At 35.4% G+C, this 25,912-nt stretch overlaps 1 protein-coding gene across 1 annotated transcript in view; it reads left to right on the plus strand.

Annotated features, from left to right (window-relative positions):
* LOC140147964 (Golgi-associated kinase 1B-like) overlaps nt 1-25,912 on the plus strand; it is a 67,430-nt gene that overhangs the window by 10,503 nt on the left and 31,015 nt on the right. The window contains 1 exon segment of the mRNA XM_072169773.1: nt 6,059-7,090. The gene's annotated coding sequence lies outside the window, so the exon portion shown is untranslated.

Below are 25,912 nucleotides of genomic sequence, written 5' to 3' on the forward strand. Positions count from 1 at the left end.
TACAATAACCAGTCAATGTTACCTGCTGATAGATTATGCAAAGTAATTAGCATTTTACAAATGATTTGCTACAACCTATTATCCTTATCTGTCAAAAAATCACTGCGGTCTTAATGACTCTGATTTTTTACGGAACATTACCCTTTATGGCATAGATCTATTGTAGTAACTCCTGTAGCGACATAAAGTACCTTTAATTGCTATATTGTACAACACCCAACAACGAAAGACCAATTACATCGGTAAATAGAATCAATTTACTGATTGATCGTATCATTTTTAAAGGTTCAGTAATTTCATACAGGATCCTGTGTCATATACTGGGGTACCCAAAAAGGTGGTTTTGTTACATTTTGATGTGCAGCTTGGATTTCAAAACACTGTCTCACGAGTATTCCTTCACTTAGAAGATTCAATTAGGTCTTAAATTGAGGCTAATTTATTCTATATTACTCATGTTTTTAACCTGTTTTAAAATAATTTTTAATTATTTTCTTATGACGTTTGGCATGAAATGTGCCAAGGGTGGCTGAATGAACTCCCACACATAAAACAAAGTATATAAATACAGAAGGACATTTAAAAGACTAATATTTGCTCAGAATGATTGTAAATGTGGAAAAAAGAGGTGGTGTTAAATCCCACCTACTTTGTGATTGTTTTTGCCCGCATTCTCTCATTTTTTTAACCGATTTCCATAAAACAAAAAGGTGTCAAAATGCTCAGGAGGATGAACCACTTCAAATGAGACGTGTATGTACAATGTTTGTAACATTTCATTTTTACTATGTAACACAAAGGTACCCCAGGTTGTGACACAGGACCACAGACAAGACATAACTTGGTTAGCTGTAGTAGAATTGATAGATATTGATCACGTTGATTCAAGGCAATTTGCAACAACTATGCCTGCTGGACTAGACTTCTTCGTAGTCCACTTGCCCATTGTGCATACTCTGGCTATTAGTACACTTAAGGGGGTTCGAAACGATGTTTCTGAAAAACAGAAACTGAATTTAGAACCATTTGAATAGATGGAATAAGTTAAGCTAAATACACTGAGCAAAATAGTTTTTGTTTGAAGGAAATCGGACATACGGTTGTCAAGATATACATGTTTTTAGTTTCTTTGTATTCTATTGTTTTTTGCCAATATATTGATGAAGTTAATGAGGAAAATTGGCAAAATGTGCTCATGAATATTCATGTTTGCCAATATTATACCAATATCTTATGAATAAACCTTCACACTACTTTTATTTTATATGCTTTTGACATGAAACTTTGCCAATGTGTTTCTATGGCCTAAAACATTAACATGTGATTTTCCCGCACATCTAATTTGCATATTTGCATAATTAATTAGCATTATACTTAAAGCTAATTAATTATGCAAATATGCAAATTAGATGGGCGGAAAAATCATGTTAAAGGTTTAGGTCATAGAGACACATTGGCAAAGTTTCAGGTCAAAATTTTAAAGGTAAAAGTAGTATGAAGGTTTATTCATAAAATATTGGCAAAATATTGGCAAAAATTAATATTAATGAGCACATTTTGCCAATTTTCCTCATTAACTTCATCAATATATTGGCAAAAACAATAGAATACAAAGAATCTTTCAACAGCAATATCTCAAAAATCGTTTGTCCGATTTGGCTCAAATTTTGGAATTAAGATTATTTTGCATATATCTCTCTGCAACAAGTCTATTTTAATCTCAATCAGAGCAACTTGATTTTGCCTTTCGTACCACCTTAAGCATACAAATCTGATTTGTATCAATTTGTGCATATTTGATAGATTTTCACATCTAATCTTTTCAGTTACCGTACTCCCTCTGTTTGTTAGCTTCCAGATTTGGGTATTTTGCTCGGACTGGCGCGAAAATGGTAGATTCTAAAATCAGAATTGTTCAGTATTGAAGTGAGCCATTATAATTATGCCATATGTTTGTTGCATTCAATATTATAATAAGCCTACTTATACTTTACTTTTACTGTCACTAATTATATAAACTTTTTAATAACCATTTACTAGTATTTTGATGTAACAAAAATCATTATATAATTTCGAGTTCAACTGAATGCGTTCATCATGATTCAATAATATTATTTATCAAAAATCGACTATGGCATAGTCTACTGCTGGACTAGTCCTTCCAGAAGACTAAAAAATAAGTTGCGATATTGGACCAGCGATAAACGCTATCTATACATAGCTGAAATCATAGCCCACTTCTATACACAATTACATAAACAGTCACGGTGTGCTTCCCGGGATTTCTTCCCCATCATGCCAAAGTTCGATGTACTATATTAATGTAAGAATATCATGTACAAGAGTCACAAGCAATATTCTCACCAACGAAGTACGTGCAACTTTCCAGCTTGGTCAAATTGCACCCAAATATGCCAAACATTCGTGTTTAATGGCATCTTGGACGAATTTAATTTTTTTTGCCCATACTGGGTTAGGTTCCGGCACCCATATGGGCATTGACCCGTGTGTGTCATTTTCGTATATACTTTTTTTATGATTTGGATTCAGTACATAATTTTATTCATGACCAACATGGTTAAACATGAAGCAGCGAATTAGTATGTCATCATGGACATAATATATATAATTACCACTAAACCTCAAAGTCGACCAAATTGATATTAATCGCATCATAAATTGATTAAGTTATGCTAAATTTAAACCAATCACTCACAATTATTGCTAAACTTTTGATTAATCAGTGAGGAAATGTAACCAAATTGCATCAAATTCAGACCAAACTGCTGAAATATTGAAAAGTAGCTTTAATTGCATAAAATTATACTCAATTTTGACCGATCACTAAACAAATTCTGCTAACTTTTGATAAATCACAGTAAATTGGGATACATTTTTAAAAAATTGGTCCAATTTGATTTGACCAGTTTTTACTCATTTGAAATGGCGCCTGTTCACCTTCATCATGTTCATACACTTTCGCAACTACAGCCACAAGCCCTACTCGCATAAAACAAAAACCCACCAACTTACCCCATATATCATCCCTTCCATCCCCACAACAACCCAACGCGGCCCCCCATATACAAAGTGAGATCTACACGCATTCCTTATCACACCTGGTAAATTGCCGGGTAGATTGACAGGTATGTATGATTCATAATTCAGTATTGTCATTGTACACAGACAATATTTTTCTTTCCCTGTCCACCTTGCTGCATAGGAATCTAATACAATACACTGGGAAAACCAAAGCTTCTGCTTCATTACACCATAATAATAGGTTTGCCAATATTCTCGGAGCGATAGACACGAGCAAAAAGTTATCCATTACCAGTCAAGTGCTATTTGGTCAATAGTTTTCCCTTCAGCTATATTAACCAAACGCTTTTAACCCGAACTCGCAGATTGCATTTCAGTCAACTTTATTAAATAAAATTGAAATTTCAGTTGCATTTTTGTGGCCACATTTATAACTTTACACGAAAATACATTATAATGAGCTCAGACAAACATGCTTAATAATGGTTGGGTAAAGAGTTCTTCAGATAAGGTTATATTTAAAAAAAAATTATATATGATTCTGTAAGTGGCCTTCATTTTGTGTGCGAGCCAATGCCAGGAGCTAAGCATTAAGTGTTATTCAATAAGCAACTCACCCACTCTTTTGGTCACTTCAACACTTTCAATTTACTTAAATAAATACAAACCAAAATTTATTTAAACAAAACAATAATGAATAACCCTCAATAGCCGATTTCGGCATACAGACCATGCTAACCTGAGTTAATCTTTCAAAATTGTTTCAGCTCAGGCTATTTATATATATTTCGTTGATTGTGCTCAAATTTTTTAAGTGGTAATCGTAGCTATACAGGTGAGAAAGGTTTAACACTCGGGGCTAGTCTTGGACTTGTTCCCCGGGCTTGTTCCTTATTTAATCAACAGGTTCAATTAGAGTGCTGATAATTGATCTCGAATAGCGTACGTCTTTGTGTGGTTAAAAGGAAACTTTATAGATATAAAATTATAGAACACGGTGAATTCCAATACACTACTTCAAAGGTGTAACACGTCTGACACATGATAATGTCTTTGTGGCTCGTTCATCAGTGTAACACTGTTTAACGAATATGGTAAACTTTGATTGCAGGGTTACATCTCACTACATGTATATGGCTTCACCATCGCAAGGTCATCCAGTATAATGATAGATGAACACATCTGATCACCGGCTGACGGTAACACCATAGTGGTGTGGTATGAGTTGAACCTACGAGCAAAGTAAACCATATTATATTCGTAGTTTTTGCATTATCGCAACATCGTATTGTAACAATGGGATTAGCCTACAATATGATTAGCTTCGCCTTGAGTGATATTTGGAACAATGTGCAATTGTTTTGTTAGTTTCAACTCATGATTAACATAAATTATGATAAATGCAAGCCTGAGCTCATTCTGGTCTTTACTCGTACGTATGATTGTTGCACGCAAAATCTCTGGCCTTTGACAAGTACCCCTACACGTACGTTGAGGCCTTCGCTGCTGCTGTTGATTGCAAATGACAGAGAATAATTTGCATCACGTGTTGTCATCATCAAGAACATGTTACATCTAACACATGATAAGATGACATTTAGACTTTTAATATCACGTCGAGGCATTTCTGTTACTTTAGGAACTTAATGATTTTCGATCGAGAGTACATTTAATAAAAGCTAATAAATTTATCATATTTAGAAAAGTGTAAACTTTTGTTGAACTTTTATATGAGCACCGCGACATTATTATGTTAATACTATAACGTGATTAACGCACTGTGATAGCAGCAGTATAGCAAGTGAGTTTAAGGTTATTGGTGAGCACTTATTATACAGATATATATAGCGTATGTTTGAAATCACTAGCAGTATTATGAAAAAAAAACCGTAGGAGTTACATAAGGCCCATGAAAGTCAATTCCGAGTTTATCGTCCCTTTTTTTTTCCCAGGTTGGTGAGGTGACTTTTTCATTTTTCATTTTCATTATTTCATCAGATTTCATTATTGACCTAAAGTGCGTGTTGATTTAAAGCCACACTCATACATGTTATTTATAAACATGTTTTTATATGGGTAGGGACTAGAAAAGTTAGAAAAGAGCCTGGTTTGGTTCCAAGTTATAAATTTATATGTTTTACAAACAAAAATATATGTTTCCAATTGCTAAAACTGGTGAAAACACTGATACTTTGAAAATAATGAATTATTTTGGCATTTTTGAAAATTTGACGCGGGTGTTTTTGGTGTCCAAAAAGTGACGCGGGCGGGGGACGATAAACTCGGAATCGACTTTCACGCGCCTAAAAGATTATATGAAAACAAAATAATGACAAACAAAACATTTGCAGGTATGTGGGCTGTGTCTATCCAAATACAAAAAGAAGATTTTAATATTTTACAAGATTCCGCTATAAATTCTTATAAAATATATTATAACGTAAAGGATGTACCATAAAAGTTGATTTCTTTCAAATGTTGTATTGTTACTAATGAAATGTTTGAAAGCAGCGTACTGATTACACTGGTACTTTTTTTTCTAAATATTTATGTTCGTGACGTGTAAACTGCAGTTCTACATAAGATTTTAACGGGTAAAAAGGGTGTTCCATAAAAGCTGATTTCTTTCAAATATGTATTGTTACTGATGAAATTATTGAAAGCAGCTTATTGCACTGGGTATTTTTGTCTAAATATTTATGTTTGTGTATTAAGCAAGATTACAGTTATATCTATATAAAAGTTTAAAATTATATTTAAAAAAGTTTATATTTTGAAGAATTACAGCAAGCAAATGCAGCTACGCTTTCTTTCGCATTAAAGCTAGCAAATTATTCGTGGTCGTACCCTGGGTTGAACAAATAGTTACAGTTTCGACTGTTAGTGTTACACGTTGTTAACAGCATTGTTAATTAATTTAGTCTCGTTTAACATCAATTGTGATACTCTTGACATGGTGTTGACATTACCCGGTGACATTAACATACTTTTGTCTCTCCTATTTTTATATTTTCAGAATCCTATTCAATTGTCAAATTGCAAAATCAACCGTGATGAATATACTGAAAGTAGTCGGAGTTTCTTTCAAAAGTGATCCATGTTAATATCAAAGACAGGGGAAGAAGCTGAAATTCACACGCCAACCAAAACACAGACACACAACAAACAGCTGATAGCATGGAACAACGCTGACTGCTTTTTTGTTGTCTGGATCTGCCTCTATCACCAATGCTCACGCACGTGCAGCTGCTTACTTTGATTTCAGATCAACACAACCTACTGGACGGAAAGGATGTACAAGTGCGCGTTCTGGTGATATAAATTATATCTGAAAGCATTTTACTAATTTATTGAAATCAACCTATTTATCATTTTACTTCGGAAGTAAATGGTATACTTATTGATTGAAATATCGTCGGGAATACATATATCGTCAAGTGGAAAATATGAACGGTATATTGACGTTGTGGCGCTGTTTTGGAATAACCTAATACTCTTTTCAACATAATGACATCAGAACTGGTGGCTCTTTCACGTCGAGTAGAATTCACGCACTAGTTGAAGTGCAATGGTGATATTTAAGTCGGGCAAATAGTTTTTGACTTCAAAAGATGGTTTAGCTTATCTGCTCAGCTTACGCTACGAGTAAAGATCTGTATGTAAACAGTATTGGAATACCGTGAACACGAGACGAAGAAGTTTGTTTTACCCATGTTAACCAAATTTCAATAAATTGGAATATAAAACTCGGTGGTATTAGATTGTACCCGAGCAAGTGCTTGACGACTGCAATAACATTACCAGAAAAGTTTCATCGGAAGATGTACTCTCATATTTTGAAATCTAACATTTGCAAACGATGAGAATGAAATTAAAAGAATATTACACCGACGTGAAGTTAACATTGAATTTGGAGAGCTAACAGGAATATACTGAGGGCCATATATCAACTGTGTTCATGCCTACGTATTGTGACGAGCCTGTTGCCATAAACTGATAATAAGAGGATGTAAAGAATCAATGTATTTAATCGAACCCGCAATGCGAGGTAAGTATTTACCACTTGTTAAGGGGGTATTACTCCCCTGGCCAATTTTATGCCTATTTTTGCATTTTTCTCAAAAATTATAGCACATTGGTGACAAGTAAGATATGTATATTATCATCATGATCATGAGGGACAAGGACTACAACTACTGTACTGGAATTTCAGCAAAGTGGTTATTGATTTATTGATCAAATATTGGTTTTCCCTCATTTTTGACTGTAACTCCACAACTGTTGTCTGTGCTGAAATAAAATTTTCAGTGCAGTAGCTGTAGTCCTTGCCCCTATAATATACATATCTTACTTGTCACCAATGCACTAAAATTTTTTGAGAAAAATGCAAAAATAGGCACAAAATTGGGCAGGGGTGTAGTACCCCTTAACACAAGTAAAACCAATAACCTATTATAGATTTGTGGTCATTTTTTGTTTAAAAAACCAAAACATCATTTTCCGTAAGCTTCAATTTGTCACTTGTTTCATCAACACGGACTATACTATCCTGAAAAACACTACCCACAACATGCTCATCTATCAGGGCACAGTTCTTTAACCCCAATACATGTGTACAATCAATGAATGACCTTTAAAAATTTGGCTACAAAAACTCATACTCTGAAACTTGAGGTCAAATTTTGCACTATGATTGTTTAATTGAGGTTATTGAACTATGCCACTGGAATGAGGCCATTGTGGTCCATAGTGAAAGGTGACTATGAATGATACCCCTAGCTTAAGAATTTTGTTTTTAAATATTAATTCAGTAAATTTATTTGACTGATGACGAAACGTTTGTGTCGACTTGCTTTTGAAACACCCATTTTAAACAGATGGAAAGGAAATGTGAAAACGTACTTAAGGTGGTACTACACCTCCGATAAATTTTGTGACTAATTTTGCATTTTTCTTATAAAAATAAGTACACACTGGTAACAAAAGTTATGTATATTAAAGTGGCAAGGAATCCAATTCATTCGCTGATATTTCAGTGATTCAAGACAAGTGGTTCATCATCATGATTATATGTGTTAAGAAATGAGGTACTTAGCAGTACTTCTTTTCTTATCATAAATAACGTACCGCTTGTCTTGAGTCACTGAAATTCCAGTGTAGTAACTGGATTCTTTGCCCCTACAATATACATAACTTTTGTTACCAGTGTGTTATTATTGTTTGAGAAAAATGCAAAATTAGTCTCAAATTTATCAAGGGTGTTTAATTGTAAATAACCATTGGTGTTTGTGTACGCGTGGGTTGTTAGAATGGTTAGGGCAGGGGGAGGTGGTTCTCACAATACATGTATGTGCACGGTTTTTTGACAAGCAATGTTATCTTTCCAGCTTCATCGACGTCATGTATAAATACTTCGCAGCTGCTGAGTTGCTCCTGATGCTCTTATTTAAACTTCCCAAAGTGTGTGCAGAATGCGTACACAGATCCTAAAATAGTGGGGGGGGGGTGGTGGTAAGAACAGGGGTGTGTATGTTTGTCGCAATCTTTCAAATATACATTAACATATTTTTCAAACATTAGAAAAGAAAACAGAACATAATTTATATAGTTATATTTTTAAAGGTCAAAATTCGGGGACTAACATCATTTCACCGGTAAAACGCTAGAGATGAATCTGAAATAAAATTTTGCTCAATAGTTTCACTTCCCAAAATTGTGGAATAAACAGAGGTTCTATTGAGTTATTAATCCCGATGTAAACCGATGTTAACCCTCTGACAACCTTATGTTATGTTAGGGACTCATATTGCGTACCACCCGTCACGAAACAGGTTACTTTGTGAAGTCGCTAGACGTGTGTTAAACAAAAGTTGTACATTCAAATAATAGCGATATTTAGACGATCGAAGTTGAATGTGTTTAAGGCAATTATGTTATGTGATAGAAGTATTACTTGCTTCCATGGTGGTACAGCCTGGTGGCAAAACTACACGGGCCACCTGCATAGGTACACCGTCCGGCGCCAAGATACTTTGGCTGGTACCATTCAGTACCAGGGGAGTACCAATGTAGTACCAGTGCAGTACCACTGCTGGTGGGTTCTGTGCAGTAGCAGCATTGGTACTGTGTAGGTACTCGTGTGTGTACCAGTCAGGTACCTTGGCGACGGTGTACCTGTGCAGGCGGCATATAATAGGAATCTTGTAGTGAATATTTTAACAAGTGGAAACCACTTTGGTCAATTTTGTACGCTAAGGTATGTCAAAATTATAGGTGTTCAAACTCACTTAATATACCAATATATCCATATAGGGGCCTAAGTGTTTACCTAACGCGGATGGTAACCATGTTACAGTTTTTGAGGTAAAATTCATGGAGTTACCCTCAAAAACTGTTCATTTATTATTTCGGGCTCCAGTTGCATTTCGCATAGAAACGCTGTTTCATACAATGTAGATGGTCTATGATTGTTTGCAGTACAGTATTACTAGTATTTAATGGAATTTCAATATTTACGGATTTACTAGTACCTTTTATATATAGGAGTACACACCATATAATTTTAGTGTTCTCTTACATTTTCAGCATATTTTACTAGCCTTTAAAACTCATATCATATCAATATCCAACAACTTTGTTTTTGTAAGCATTTAAACTTCTTCTACTGAGATCTTAAACTTCCCCAGAAATGATTTGCAGTATAAACAAAAGAGAAGCATTGAACTGACAGAGCTGACAGTTATTTTATTATCATTGATTTCAATTCCGGTGTGTAATACAATGTTTGAGAAAATCATAACATGAAACCTTCAAGTTTTTGCAAGCGTTTAAGTGATATGCCTGCTCCAACTTCAACTTCAAGGCAAAAGCTCACAGACATGACAAATTTAACACCGAATGCGTTAAAGTTTGCGATAAACAAAGCTTAAGGACAAAACATCACCACCATCTCACGCTTTCAGATCAATTCCGCTGTGTAATATACTATTTATCGAAATCATAACAAAAGACATTCAAATATTGCGATATATGCCAAAATCTGCATTTCAAAATAGCTCGAAGATTTAATACTTCGTGATCAATTTTGATGAAGATGACGCTGAAACATGTTAAAAACACATCGCCGCATCAATTCCGCGGTGTAATACACTGTTTATCGCAATCATAACATAATACCTGTCAATTTTATCCGTAATTTTTCGATGAATGTGATAATGAGTGGTGATAAAGCCCAGGTTGCATGTGTTTCACAGCGTGATATAAATATTCAACATACATCGGCATTTTGAAGTTTTGATAACGTCACGTCACGGGCCTCCTGTATGCAAAGAAAGACGTTTCTTTAAGGAAATACAATCGCTGCCTTATGTGCTATTTATACAATGTTAAAACCTTTCAACAAATTCAAATTCAAATACAAAATCAAAATTAAACATGTACAATGTGAGGACAGTACTTGTGAGGACAATTTTGATGTCCTCGCATTTCTATTGTGTAAAGGACACTGAGCTTTCTTGCCCTGCGGGGCCTTTTATATTGGAACTCACTTGGTGTGTTTGGTCATCGTATGGGAGTCTCCGGCCTTGGGCCTGCCGGCCCTGCGGCTTTGATGTTTTTTAGTTGATACTGGGCCCCCATGCAGTCCATAAAGAACATCAATGCCACTACAATATACAAAATATAAAACTTGTACATTACTACCAGTGACGATAGTTCGAATCCTTTTGTTTGAAGTAAATCGACAAAAGCATCAACGTTCGCCCCATCTGTTCAAATTTCTTTCGTTTAAGTTTCTTTTACGAACACATTATCAGTTCGGGGTTTAGTGCTACACCACCTTGTCTCGCCTATGTATATTTTATTGTGTAGCTTTGGTTGCTAAAGCTCAGTGGTTCGAGCATCGCTTCATGAACAGCGAAGGCCGGGAGTTTGAGTCCTCTACAATGTAGCAGGCATTTCTTTTAAATTATACAATGCAACCCTTACCTCATATGTTTCAATTTCTTTCGGTTGTTTATAATTTACGAACAAACCACGTTCAGGTTTAATAGTGTTAATCAAACTTCTCTCGCCTATCGAGAGCATCATGGCCTTACGGCAGCTATCGCTTTCTTTGCTGATACAACCTTCTCGCATCCATCAGCCTTTTTGTTTGAGTTTATCTTGCGTCTTCTATATCTAGCAAGGGAGTTTTGTAGGGGAGAAATATCAGAGATAGGCATAGCTTGGGGTTACAGAAAAAATAATATGACAAGGCCCGGGAATTTGAGGATAGTTTAGAATATCATAGATTTTAAATCTATGAGAATATAGACATATAGACTCAAAAACATATTTCTCAATTCTCCTACAAAATCCCAGAACTTTATGATGGTATAACCTTCATAGAAAATTGGTCTAGCTAGATTGAGATGCTCAGATTAATTAGAAAGCAAAAACTTCAACAGTGCATGATCAATTTGAGTTCTTTAAAGAGAAGTATGCATCTTGCTAGCTCTTTGAAGAGATTTAAACATGCATTGACATTTCGAAAGCTATGTATCAGACAAGAACTATGTTACCAGTCTCAATATCTTGCGATGATGAAAATGTCAGTTAAAGACGCTTGATTAATGAGTCTTTAACACACATAGCAATTCATGTTTCAAATCATAACTTATCATAACATTATGCTTCACATATGTAAAGTGAGTTTTCAACTTGCAGCACCGAGGTAAAAACAAAGTAAACTAGAGCCGCTGTGGCTCTCGAGCCCATAATGAAAACTTTACCAAGAAAATGGACAAATACTAAGTGTGAGCCAGAGGTCTGTGGGGAGACTGAATATCTTGACTCTGTGACCTATCCTGGTCCACATGTACGGTAAAACATACTACTGCGTGGGATACTCTACAGTCAGTTCTGATGACGTCACAGATTTTAGCCCAACACAGAGGCTAAGTTCGACTGGAACACAGTTTTTCAAGCTAAAAAAAACCATACTTCTGCTTATTCAATAGGAATGAGGTTTATATCATAATCTGGAGAATTTCGATGGCATATCAATGCAATTTACCCCAAATTTCTACGACCTTTCGTTTTCATATACCAAATTGAGATAACTGTCCGACCCAGATATTTTGAGGCCAAAGGGGAAATTCTCCATTGAGAAGTTGTCAGACATGAACTCTTCTAGTTAAAAAAAACCATATATTTTGTGAAGCTATGTAAATCACTTGAAGTTCATTGACTAGATGAAAAAAAGTTCTTTTCAATGACGTTCACCCCAGGTTTATACTATGAGTAGATCCAAAGATATGAGCTATGGAAGTAAAACAGAGAGGGTTTGACACATGCTTTAGTGGCCGTGTAGTAGTGTGCAGAGCAGATGTCGCGAAGTTTTCATTATGCATATATCGTAGGTTCTTTCTGTGATGGCTGTTGTAACTCTGGATGGGGGCGGGGATGAGGTGGGGTTGGGGCTTGGTTGTTAGGATGTTGGTGGTTAGTTGTACCTAATGCCCTACCGAAGGCTGATATCCTTCCCAAAACCTTTCCTATTGCACCACCAACTGCAAATTAGGTGTGTTTAGACGGTAGCCTACTTACAAGCAAGCCGGCAATTAAATTATGCCAGGGAAGTGAGACTAGGCTGCAAGGGAGTGTGTGTCCACACGGGACTTACTTGTAAGCCAACATGGTCTATGAGCCAACTCAAAAGTAAGAGTGACCTTCACTGGTAAATTATGCCATGATTATGCACAATCAGAATAGAATTGGGTCATCAAGGTCATGCTTACATGCGAGTTTACAAGCAAGTCTTGTTCACACTGGCCTTACATTCGAATGTACTTCGCTACCCGGGGGGCACTTCAATATGAAATGGATATAGGTGTAGGGCTGGCACTTTCGCAGTAAGGGCCATTCGGTGAGAGCAAAATGTAAACAATATGGGGTCATTGGGTGAGAACATGACTTTTGGAACCTTTGGGTGAGAGCCGAAACAGTGTCAAAAAACCTCAAAAATCAAATTTTAGTTCAAAAGGCTTCCAAATTTCTTTGTTTTGTCAAATAATAGGTAACAAAATCAGTGATAAATGAAAATTGCTGTTCAAATTGAAAAATAAGGGTCTTTGGGTGACAGATCAAATGGAAAAATAAGGGGCCTTCGGGTGACAGAACATGTGTTCGTAAAAACTATGGGGTTTTTGGTAGAGCGACGCTGAAAAAGGGGGTCTTAACAGCCCTACATATACGCGTGACCTCCAAAGTGGGAGTGCCCCCCGGGCTCGCTACATGTAAGATATCTTACATGTAAAATCGTCACTTGTAACTTACATGCGAGTGCGTTTAGACGGGCACTACATGCAAGTTTACATTTGAATGTAGTTACAAGCGACTTTACAAGCGATCGTCTGAACAAGCATATAGATGGGCAGTCGAGTGCCACAATAGCTTTGTTATTATATGGTTTACTTGGGGGCCAGAAACCAATCACTCCAGTGATGACCTATTATTAACTTGTTGCTTGTTTATAAATACCATTTTTTTTGTGGCTATATGCCCAAACCTGAGATATTTTCCCCAATATTCAGAACTTATGACTCTTATGAGTTCGTTCTGTCAATAAGAACTAGCGATCTTGATTGTACTTATCATTTCCCCCATTTCATTCTGATCAAAATAGGCCTACTGCTGAAAATTCTGATCAATTGACAATTTTTAGAATGATTCCCTCAATTCATACTACATGTTCCATTGGCATTTATCAGTTCAAACTTGGTTCAGAAGCTTACCTTTTCCACCAACACAACTCAAAATACACATCACGAATAGCAAAAATTACAAACACAAATCAACCAACAAATCTGTCCAAATCCATCAAAATATTATCCAGTTCGGATGTGAAGACACATTAACATTGTTGCAATACCTCTTTATCTCAAACAAAGGTTAAGTTGTTACCCGGGGTTGTTACATCAACTTACATCATAAAACTGGTTTCAAAAAGACTTTTGACTGTTTGATACAGTCAAGATAATTGCACTATGATCATTTTGTTCAGATATCTCCCTTTCGCACTGAAACAATACCATAATATGTTTTGACAGAGAAAGTCACTGACCTGGTCAAGTTCATATTCATATATACCACAGTCCCTATAATCTGTGGGTATGTACAGTGACACCATCTCCGTAAAGGCTATCGTTCACCAGCATAATACCAATCATTGCTCAAATTTGACCTCATCTTTTGGAATATGAGTTTTTGTACCTAGCACATTCAAAGGTCATTCAATTATTGTACAGAAATATTGGGCAAAAGAACTGGTGCGATGGGGATTGATGTTAGTGTTACTACTGAATATTAAACAGACTCTCCCAATGGTCACCCATTCTTACAGGGCCTTCTCCTCTAAGGTTTACTATCTCCCGGGTACTATCTATACCCTGATGAGGCAAGCAAATGGTTAGTGACATATTCCTCAAGTACTAGTAATATCTGTCTTTAAAGCTCTTAAACAAACGTTTTGTAATGAGTCAATGGGGTAAGCCTACAGTACCACACGCTTACCACAACTACTTTACTCGAGGTATAAATACCCAGTTTACTCGAGTTAAATACCCCCTCTCGCAATACAGCTAGTGTGAAAGTACCTTCGCATACTTACAACTGAACACCCCTTAGCTAGTGTGAACACCACTCCCTTCATTACAAAACAGCCACGCCAATCCTGCCACTAATATAACAGCTCCTTTAAAACAAAGGTCCCATATTACGCACAATTAAGAATAACACCAACATCACCCACTCACCTTACAGCAGCTATCACACAAGTCATCTACCGAACTTTCTGAGTTCAAAGTAACTAAATTATTTGGTTACAACCTCCTACAACCTTGAACTTGGTTCAAGTCCATTCAATCAATATCACATCACTTGCTGCACTTACAACTCCTAAAATCCCTACTGGTATTTCACTTCTAGTAAACACCTTTCACTACTCCCTAGGGATCATTGTGCATTCACAACCTTATCAATCCATATGTTAATACTCTCTCCATTAATCTCCATCAACTGAAAACAAACAATTTGGCCAAGTTCAACTAAACAAACTTACCAATTCCACTGCAAATTCCAATTAATATTAACCCTTGAAACTCCACAAAAACCAGTCCAAACATTCATTAACACCACATTCATTAAATCATCAACTCCTCCCAAAACACATTTTCCTACCCTGTCACGCTCCACTAGACAAATCGCAATTGAAAAAACAATTCAATATCCATTAATTACTACACCACCATTTATCGAAACCTAATACCATGTACCCAAGCACTCACACTATTTCACTGACAATGGAATGAAGTAAGCTCGTGGCCACGTACAAACTCAAGAATCGTAGGAGGATAGCCTCCCTACGATATAATTACATCAGAACAAACAGGTTTACACACCAATAAACAATCACCATTCTAATGGTCATTCCCTATGAGGAGATGTAATGGGATATTCACATTCAAAAAGATTCATGCAAGTGCTTACATGCTTGCTTTTCCGATGGAAATATAAAAGTTAGATTCCCAATAAGTTGACAAACAAGGCGAACATAAAATTCAATCTCAGTGACTGCAATTTCCGCTTTCTAGTTCGTTGCACATGTTGGAGGCACATGTAGATTGAAATCAATGCTGTGTCAGGTTCTGACTTTCAGGCAACTGTTGGCATTTCACTTAAAAGATGGACATTAAATGGACATGATTGAAGTAATAATCAGCGTAAAATATCATGTTTGTCTTTTCATATTATTAAGTTAAATTGAAATCAATGTTGTGTCAGGTTCTGACTTTCAGGCAACTGTTGGCATCCCACTTAAAAGATGGACATTGAATGGACATAATTGGAGTAATAATTCGTGTCAACCGTCAAATTTGTCTTTTCATATTATTTAAGACTGAACAATATTGTCAGGTTTTTACAGGAACAAAACGTGTCTTTCATTTGTTTGACAAAGACTGCTCTGTGGCATGCCGCTGCTCGAAACATCCAATATTTATTCGAAGCTACATCTTCCCATTCAAATATACAACGTTTATTCTAGCCATCAGTTTAAACCTTTCAACTCAACGATGAGTATATTTCAAACTACCTATTAGTATCCCCACTTACCCTGTAGATAACAAGTTTTTGCTACCTTTCCCTTTTACAAAACGTACAAAAAAAATGTATGTAAGCTGAATTTATAGTCACGTCGCTTTGAATGAGCGATTGATCAATTACCAATGTGGCTATATTGACATGGAATGGACATGATTGGAGTAATGATAAGCGCTAAGGGACTTCGGTGTAAAGCGCTATATAAGAGTCGTATTATTATATTATTATTATTATTATTATTATTATTATTATTATTATTATAATTCGTGTCAAATGTCAAATTTGTCTTTTCATATTATTTCAGTTAAATTGAAATCAATGTTGTGCCACGTTCTGACTTTCAGCAACTGTTGGCATTTCACTTATAAAATTCAATCTCAGTGGCTGGGATGTAATGGGATATTCACATTCGAAAAGATTCATGCAAGTGCTTACATGCTTGCTTTTCCGATGGAAATAAAGTTAGATTCCCAATAAGTTCGTGTGACAAACAAGGCGAACATAAAATTCAATCTCAGTGACTGCAATTTCCGCTTTCTAGTTCGTTGGACATGTTGGAGGCACATTTAAATCAATGCTGTGCCAGGTTATGACTTTCAGCCACTGTTGGCATTTTACTTAAAAGATGTACATTGAACTGACATGATTGGAGTAATAATTCGCGTCAAATGTCAAATTGTTTTTTCATGTTATATATGACCGAACAATATAGCTAGGTTTGTTACAGCATAATATCTGTGGTTACAGGAACAAAACGAGTCATGGCGTGCCGCCACTCGAAATATCCAATATTTATTCCAAACTACATCTTCCCATTCAAATATACAACGTTTATTCTGGCCATCAGTTTCAACTTTTCAACTCAACTACGAGTACCTCTTTCAAACTACCTAATCTCCCCCACTTACCCTGTAGATAAAAAGTTATTGTTACACTTTTCCTTTTAAACCTGCACTTATACTAAATTTATCGTCAGGTCGTTTGGAATGAGCGATTAATCAGTCACCTATGTGGTAAGTTGTATTATTTCTTACAAGATACTATGATCATGCTGATTGGCTGAAAACCAAACGTTATCGCAGCGAATTGGGATTGATGGTTAATTCAATTTAAACGAGTGAATATGTCTGGATACCTGTACTATTAATACCTGTTAACTTCCCCAGAATAGTCACTAGGGGCAGTTTAGTTTTTCATTTAATTTTTCTGAACTAAAAACATCCACACGTCCAGTGCATTGACCCCTTATGCTAAAATTTTCCCATAGAAGAATAGCATTATGTGAATATGTTTCTCTTGGCATGCTTATAGTGTCCGCCTGTATAACTATAAACTAAGGACAGATTGTATGAAAATCAAAGGATCTCTATAATAGGCTAATGATTTAAAGATGTTTGAATTATTTGTTTTTCATCAGATAGATTTTTTATAATCCTAAAGTAGGCACAAACGTCTAGAGAAAACACACTCCTTTTATTATATTTTATTTAATATTTGCTCAGTATTGCACAAGTGAGGCTCGCTTGCAAAAAGCTTTTGTAATTGAAACTAGATTAATAAGTTAAACTGAATAATCGCTGTATACTAAACATTCTAAATTAACCGTGTTAGAAGGTATAAGGTATTCAAGTATACATTGTATGTGATGGATAGATCTTGCGTTTAATCTGGCAGATTGGCTTGTGGGAATGTTGGGCGCGAAAAGGGAAATTATTTAGCCCATTTCGTGCGTAAAAATATTGAAAGCAGACGATAGAATCAGGGTTTTTAACCAAATTGTCAAAATAATAAGAATTTGATGATCAGTATTAAACCATGTTTGATTAACAAGCAAAATGCATTATTTTAGTGATGTTTCTTATTCATTAGGGGTCTGGCATAGTTAAGGAAGCTTAAGGAATAGGATGGTGGGGAATTTCCTTTCAATTTGTACAGTGATTTTCTTGTAGTGAATTTTAATTTAAAAATCGTACTGAAAGAAAAGTTTACTTATTAGTATGGTACCGTTGGTAAACACCATTAAGAGAACGGTTGGCGTAACAAGGACCATTCACGTATCAATAATACATTGGCTATTTCCAGTTGTTTGGAGTTTTTTGTTTCTTCGTTGTTGTACAAAAATTTATTGTTAGCATGTCGACATAATAAGTGTGGGAAAAAATAAAAAGTTTATCAAAAGTGCGCAAATTGGGATAGGACCAAAACACAAAAATAGTGCACTGTGTTCATAAAATAAAGGTTATAAAGTAGTATTTCCTTACCAAAAAGAGCATTTTGTGTTTGTTTCCGCTATGTCGTTAATGGCTTTGACAGTATGAACGATAGGAGAAATGGGAATAGTTGAAAGTACAATACTATAGCCTCATAGGTGGGCCCTTACAGATTTCTATTCCCTGCTTTGAAAAATGTATCCAATCGATTTTATTTATTTATCTCAACTTGTGATGATAATTACAAGAGGCAGAGAATGTATGAAAACGTTATACACTAAAAAGTTTGTCTTGAAAAACCTACAAAGAACTAAATAAAGAATAGATAAAAGAAAGAGAGAACGGAGGAACTATAAGAACGCCGAAGAAAGAGATATAAAATAAAATAAACTATCATATAATAACATTAAGTCTTGGGATCAGACTGGCATTTTAACGAAAGGTCTTAGCGCTTAGGTATTCGACATTTAATACGGCACAAGCTCGAGCCATAAGGTCCCTAGTTCACTACCCTGTCTGTCCCAACCAATTCTGGTGTTCCTTTAAGGCCAATTACAATTGATTCTTAGTTTCCTGTTTCCCGCCCGCGTCCAAAGTAGAGAATTGCAAAATATTTAATTATTTTATTTATATTTTGGATTTTCTCTTTAAAAATAACTTTTAATGACTACCATTTGCTACTTTCTGACTTTGATCATATCATCTATAATGATGAATAAACATAGAACCTAATTGTACCATTACTTATGTATAAAATCAAACATAGTAGTAAAATAATTAAATGCATGCTCTTGTCAAAATGGCTTGATGTAGGTTGCGACCACTTATTTTAAAATAAAGAAAATAAAAGATAATTAATAATTAATAATTAAAAGTCGCCTCATCCCTGGTTTTCAACCATGAAACAGGAAACTAAGAATTAATTGTGAAGGGCCTAATGCTATTTGGAGAGACATCACCGCCGCCGCGCCGCCAAAGGCTGAATTTATTAAATAAGAATTAACTGATTCATTTTATATCAACCACAAATGGAGGAAAATCGCAAACTAACCACAATATAAACCAATCCTTATTGTACTCCACATAAGAAATTATTCAATTGATGTCGCAATGTGTCGCTTTTTAAGTGCTCATTTGTACCCCCTTTTACTTCATACCAAACTGCTTTTATATCTAATAATATCCAATAAGTCTATATAGCATATCAATGGAATTCTATATACCAGTATAATTTTGTGGCATGTCAGGAATATTCCTTGGAGCAAAATAGATCCATATCCATCCAACGTGGGATAAAAAGGTTATACCATTACTTTGGTACAAGAAAGATATATTTTAGATAAATGTGTAAAAGCTGCCGTAATGGTATGGTAATGGACGATAATGGTAATGGTATTTATTAATAGCAAAAAGATTCTAATACACAAAAAATACAAAAGAACATATTTTACACAGTAGAATAATAAAAGTTCATTTTCCTGCATCCAAAATTTCACCTGTAAGGTAGGTCTATATTTTCCTTATTTAGGCTATACTTTTCTTGATAATTTTTATAACTTTCGTCCACTCTTTAATATCAACAATAACTCAAAATGTACATATAGGTCTAGCGTAACTACAAAATTGGCCCGGAGCCGCTGAACCTAACCCTAAGTCACCTTCCGTGGTTTAGGTCTGTTATCTTACTTAGCTTCTTACAACGCAAATAGCCGCTATAGCTTTGCTTTGCAGTCGCGTCTTTCTGACATGCCGGTAGAATATAACGTAAGAGAAGGGGCAACTAAGGGTCATGACTTCATATAACACTAAGGGTTTCACCTGTCCTTAACAGTTCATTATGATGTTTTGACGTGTTGCAGACGATGCGTGTATGGATGCCTCAAGGTTAAGATGAGGTCTAAATGGCCTTTCATCAGTCAGTGTTCATGATGATAACTTCCTCCTCTTAATTTCCTTTCTCCTCCCTCCTTGAGTGTTCGCCTTTTCTCTCATTCTTGTATATGTACCTGTCTGATGACCTCTCTCTCTCTATTTTGTGACTAATTTTGCATTTTTCTCAAAAACTAACTGCACACTAGTAACAAAATAAACAAAAGTTATGTATATTATAGGGGCAAGGTATCCAATTACTTCACTGAAATTTCAGTGATTCAAGACAAGTGGTTCATTATGTTATTAGAAATGAGGTACATTCTAGCGTAAATAAATAACGTACCGCTTGTCTTGAGTCACAGAAATTCCAGTGTAGTAACTGGATTCCTTGCCCCTATAATGTACATAACTTTTGTTACCAGTGTCTTATTATTTTTTGAGAAATTTATCAAGGGTGTAGTACCACCTTAAATGATGACGCGGTTTATTTTTTAAGTGTATCTCGTTATTACAATTTAACAAATCTAATTACTGAAACATGGATAGTATTATTTATTCATAAATTTAAATTGCCATGCATTTATATCGCGATCATTATGGTTTTATTTAAAGGCAAACTGCTCACTTGACCATGTTGATGGTGAGAAAACCCGAATCTTGTACCTTTGGGAAATCCAAGTTCGTTATATTGCAATGATCCAATCAGCATACCAAATCCCATGGACCTTCCCCTTAAATATAAATGATTTATTCAGTAATTGTCATAAATCTCAATTTGATGGACTTACCATATACATAGTAGTAGTCGTGACTTTGAACTTCTGGCAGCTTGAAATGATTACTGAAATTATGGTATTTTATCTATATCCACTAGGATCCACAACATGTTCATCTATCAAGGCACAGTTCTTTAACCCCAATACATTTGTACATTCATTGAATGACCTATGAAAATTTGGGGACAAAAACTCATACTCTGTAACTTGAGGTCAAATTTTGCACTATGATTGTTTAATTGAGGTTAATGGACTATGCCATTGAGATGAGGCCATTGTGGTCCATAGTGATCTCAGTCATGAGAGTTGGCAGATTTACGCCATACGGAAATAGAATCGAATCCAATATAAAGGTAGGCGAAAGTATTCGATCAGGGATGAGATTTCAATGGGAATTGAGAATTAACACATTATCTCGTTGATAACCAAGGTGGTCTGTACTGTGGGAAACGTCGGGGATCGTATCATTTCTGAAGATCGAAAATGATACAGAGCCTTATATGTCAAGTCGGGTTATCGGTGGTTATTGGTGTCGATCTCCGCTTTCCATCTCATAATTTTTGAACACCAAACTGAAGCTGTATCATACTTATCACATTCGCTATCTGAGGATGATATGTGTGATGATATGTGACTGTACTTTCTTCACTTTGAAATGACCTACCGAAGCAGGTGTTATGATCCTGCCAAAATTATGGTTTTGTTTTCTTGTAATTTGGCGGTTATTTTGATAATACATAATATCGGAGTTAACACAAATCATTGCAGCTGTGTACTGAATCCCCGGGACGGAATCACATTAATGTATTCCATATCGATACTTTTGTGACACCTATCATGTCTAAGAAAAAAACTTGTTGAAATATTGTTATTCCAAATATTGTACTTCAATTCCACAATGCAATTCGGATCAATGATCCATCCGTAATAGTTTCTTTCAAAGGAAGTAAGATTTGGGCTATGCCGTAAAAACTCGATAGTTAGCATAATTATGTGCTTACTATCGAGCGCTTTTAAACATGCAAACATGAAGAGCCCCATCCACAAAAGTGTAAAGGGTTTTGAGCAAATCATCGATACACATAGTTATATATACGAACAAGTAAACTTGCAAATGTGTGTCTCAACCCCATTACATTAGCTCAGTTGGTAAAGCGCCGGACAATTTCATGTTTTCAAACGTAGTATACTAAAGCAACAGAGCCCAACAGTAGTGCTACCCTATGGCACAGGGAGTATGAATTTCAAATGGGGTTACCTGAATGGGTGACTCCATTTGAAATCTACACCCCTGACAGTGTAGGAGATTAAGGCCATGTCTTCCATAGGGGGTGTATGTATGGTGCTGGAATAGCCCTTTACAAGACACAGGTTGATGCCAATATTAGAGGTTTTAAATATTGACAGCAACGTGCCACTCGCTTTAATATTCTTATTCTGTATACCCTGTATTAATCACCTCAAAAAAAGTAACTAACCCCCTTAAATAACGACCATTATTTCAAAAACGGGCAATTGTATTACAAATCTGTAAATTGCGTTGGAAGCAGTATTTATTTCTGCACATTATGACACCTCATTTGTAGCAAGTGACTAAATATCGTACATTTGACGTCACAGCGTACATTTAAATCAATGTAACCCAAGATTTGAAAGTTCCAGTAAATTGTATTGATTTTGTATTCAGTACAATGGAAGGAAATATGTGTAATGATATCTGAGTGTTTTCGTATTGTATGTAAATGCAACTTTCAAATCTGGACCTCACTACATTAAATTGACCATTGTTTTATTGTTTTCTGGGCTATCGTGTCAAATGAGGTGTCAAAATTTGCAGAAATGAATTCTGCTTCCAACGCATTTTACAGATTTGTAATACAACAGCCCGTTTTTGAATAATGAACATTATTTAAGGGGGGTTAGTTACTTTTTTTAGATGTTTATATACTCTATATCATGTATATGGGTTATGGGTATCATTGTAAGTTATTCCTATTACAAATAACAATCTGTCTCACCTGTAGAGAGCAATTTGTAGAAGATTTACTTGGATCACAAAGAGTATCACAATACATGTGTACGGACTACGGAGCACCTTGGTCATTGTTGGTTGTCCAAAGCAAGCTCATAATTAATAAGAGAGTACAAATTCATCCTACACAAATGTCAGATGAGCGACGTGATTGTCCAATAAAACAAAACGTTGCTTTCTATGTTGAAAATAGAAGCTATCCCATTGGTTAATTTTTGGTTTGTTTACGCCAGCGACATGAGTATTAGCTGACCATTTTCTACTATTTATTTCATCCCACACAAGATGACAGATGAGTTGGATTAACCATCTTAACCTTTCTGATAACAGCGTATTGGATGATCAATTTTGGTTGGTGAAATCACAAATTTATAAAGTCGTGTTTGTCAGTTTGTCTGTCAGTCTATAAACAGGTGTTGTCATTTGTACATGTTGTAAGACTAGAAATACGTGTCCAAAACCATGAAAAGAAGTTTTTCAATGTCCTTTAATAGGGTAAATATTAAGGGGAAAGGAAAATATTGAAATATAAAAAAAATCTTTATCATATGTCCCAGGTTATTGACTGATAATACGAGTTGTTTAGTAATAAATTATTTGTACTAGTATTACTTTTATTGTTCAGACGCGTTCATCCTATTGTCTCTCAGTCTTACATAAGATTTGTCTATACTCGTGTCACATGTTACTGTCAATGAATATGATGAATGTTAGTGTAAGGGGTATTTATCGTATCTTCATGTTGTCAAGAAGTCCTTATTATACTGGTACTTTCGTTGATCTATGGACAATGAAACATGCCAACATGCCAACACTAATATTGCATATAGTATGCCATGTTGAAATTGAGAAATTGACTACATTTATAATTGATTTAATTACATCTGATTCTTGCCAGTCAAACCGTCTGCTAAGCATGCTAAGTAAGGGTGTTTGCGACATTTCGTAAATTCAACAAGAAGTTATGATAATCTTCATGGTCTTCGTCTTTACTTGTGTCGCATGTTGCTGTCAATAAAGATAATGAGTGCAGGTGTAAGGGGTATTTGTCGTATCTTAATGTTAGTCAAGAACTTGTGATTATACTGGTTTTTTCATTGATCTATAGACAATGAAACATACCAACATGCTAACGCCAATATTGCATAGTATGTTAACTATGTAACAATTCACTACATTTATAATTGAATAATTGATTGATTACATTATATCTGAATCTTGGCAGAAATCGTCAAGGAAGGGTGTTTGTGAACACACTATTATACATTACGTTATTCAACGAGTAGTTGGATTCGTGAATAGCCTTAATTCACATACTTTCACATCATAATCATCTTTGTCTTTACTTGTGTCACATAATACTGTCAAGGAGTATAATCAATGAGTGTTAGTGTAAGGTGTATTATCTGAATATTGTCAAGAAGTTGTGATTATACTGGTTTTTTCGATGATCTATAGACAATGAAACATGTCAACATGCCAACACACTAATATTGCATATTATGCCATGTTGAAATTGACTTATTTCATTACATCTGATTCTTGGCAGTCAAATCATCTGCTATAAGCAAGTGTGTTTGCGAATACTATCACTTCGTAAATTCAACGAAAAGTTTGACATAACGTGAATTCATACCTTCACATCATAATCTTCATGATCTTTGTCTTTACCTGTGTCGCATGTAACTGTCAATGAATCTAATGAGTGTAAGGGGTATTGGTCGTATCTTAATGTTTCCAGAAGCCGTGATTATACTCTGGTTCTTTCTAGACAGGAGAACATACCAACATGCCAACATTAATATTGCATAGTATATCAAGCTACAAAGCTATGTTGAAATTGACTACACTTAATGATCTTGGCAGTCAACTCGTCTGCGAAAGCAAGGGAGGGGAATTTGCGAGCACTATACATTTTGATAATTCAACAAGAAGTTTGAACTTTTTGTTCGACATTTTCTATTGAAAAGCGCACTTGCGCAGATGTGTTGTAAAAAGCGGACCTTAAACCACCCGAAATTACCATTGGCCGGGACTAAAGTTATAGTCTCCTTTTGTGAATACCGGCCATTGAACTTTTTGAACGCCTTGTCGTCAAAAAGTGGACATTTTATAACCACCCCCCCCCCCACGTTTGCACCTTTATTTGACAAAATAGCAAAAAAGTGGACCATTGTGGATTTTTTCGGGGATACGAGCCTGCCTGCACATCATATTAACCATCATAATCTTTGTCTTTTACTCAGTGTGTCAAATGACATTGTATAGTAGTATATGAATGTTAGTGTAAGGGGTATTATGCCGTATCATAATGTTGTCAAGAAGTCCTTATTATACTGGTTCTTTCATTGATCTACAGACAATGAAACATGGCAACATGCCAACACCAATATTGCATAGTATGTTAACTATGTAACAATTCACTACATTTATAATTGATTACATTATATCTGAATCTTAGCAGAAATCGTTTAGCAAGGGTGTTAGTGAACTTACTATTATACATTACATTATTCAACGAGTAGTTCGACTCGTAGATTTATAATAGCCTTATTTCACATAATAATTTCACATCATAATCTTTGTCTTTACTTGTGTCACATGTAACTGTCAAGGAGTATAATGAGTGTTAGTGTAAGGAGTATTTGGCGTATCTTCATGTTGTCAAGAACGTGTGATTATACTAGTTCTTTCGTTGAGTGTAGATAATGAAGCATGCCAACATGCCAACACTAATATTGCATAGTATGTCAACCTACAAAGCCATTTACATGTTGAAATTGACTACATTTGGTTCCATTTAAACATCTGATTCTTGTCAGTCAAATCGCCTCAGAGCT

Source organism: Amphiura filiformis, chromosome 1 (assembly GCF_039555335.1).
Source record: "Amphiura filiformis chromosome 1, Afil_fr2py, whole genome shotgun sequence".
NCBI classification, from domain to species: Eukaryota; Metazoa; Echinodermata; class Ophiuroidea; order Amphilepidida; family Amphiuridae; genus Amphiura; species Amphiura filiformis.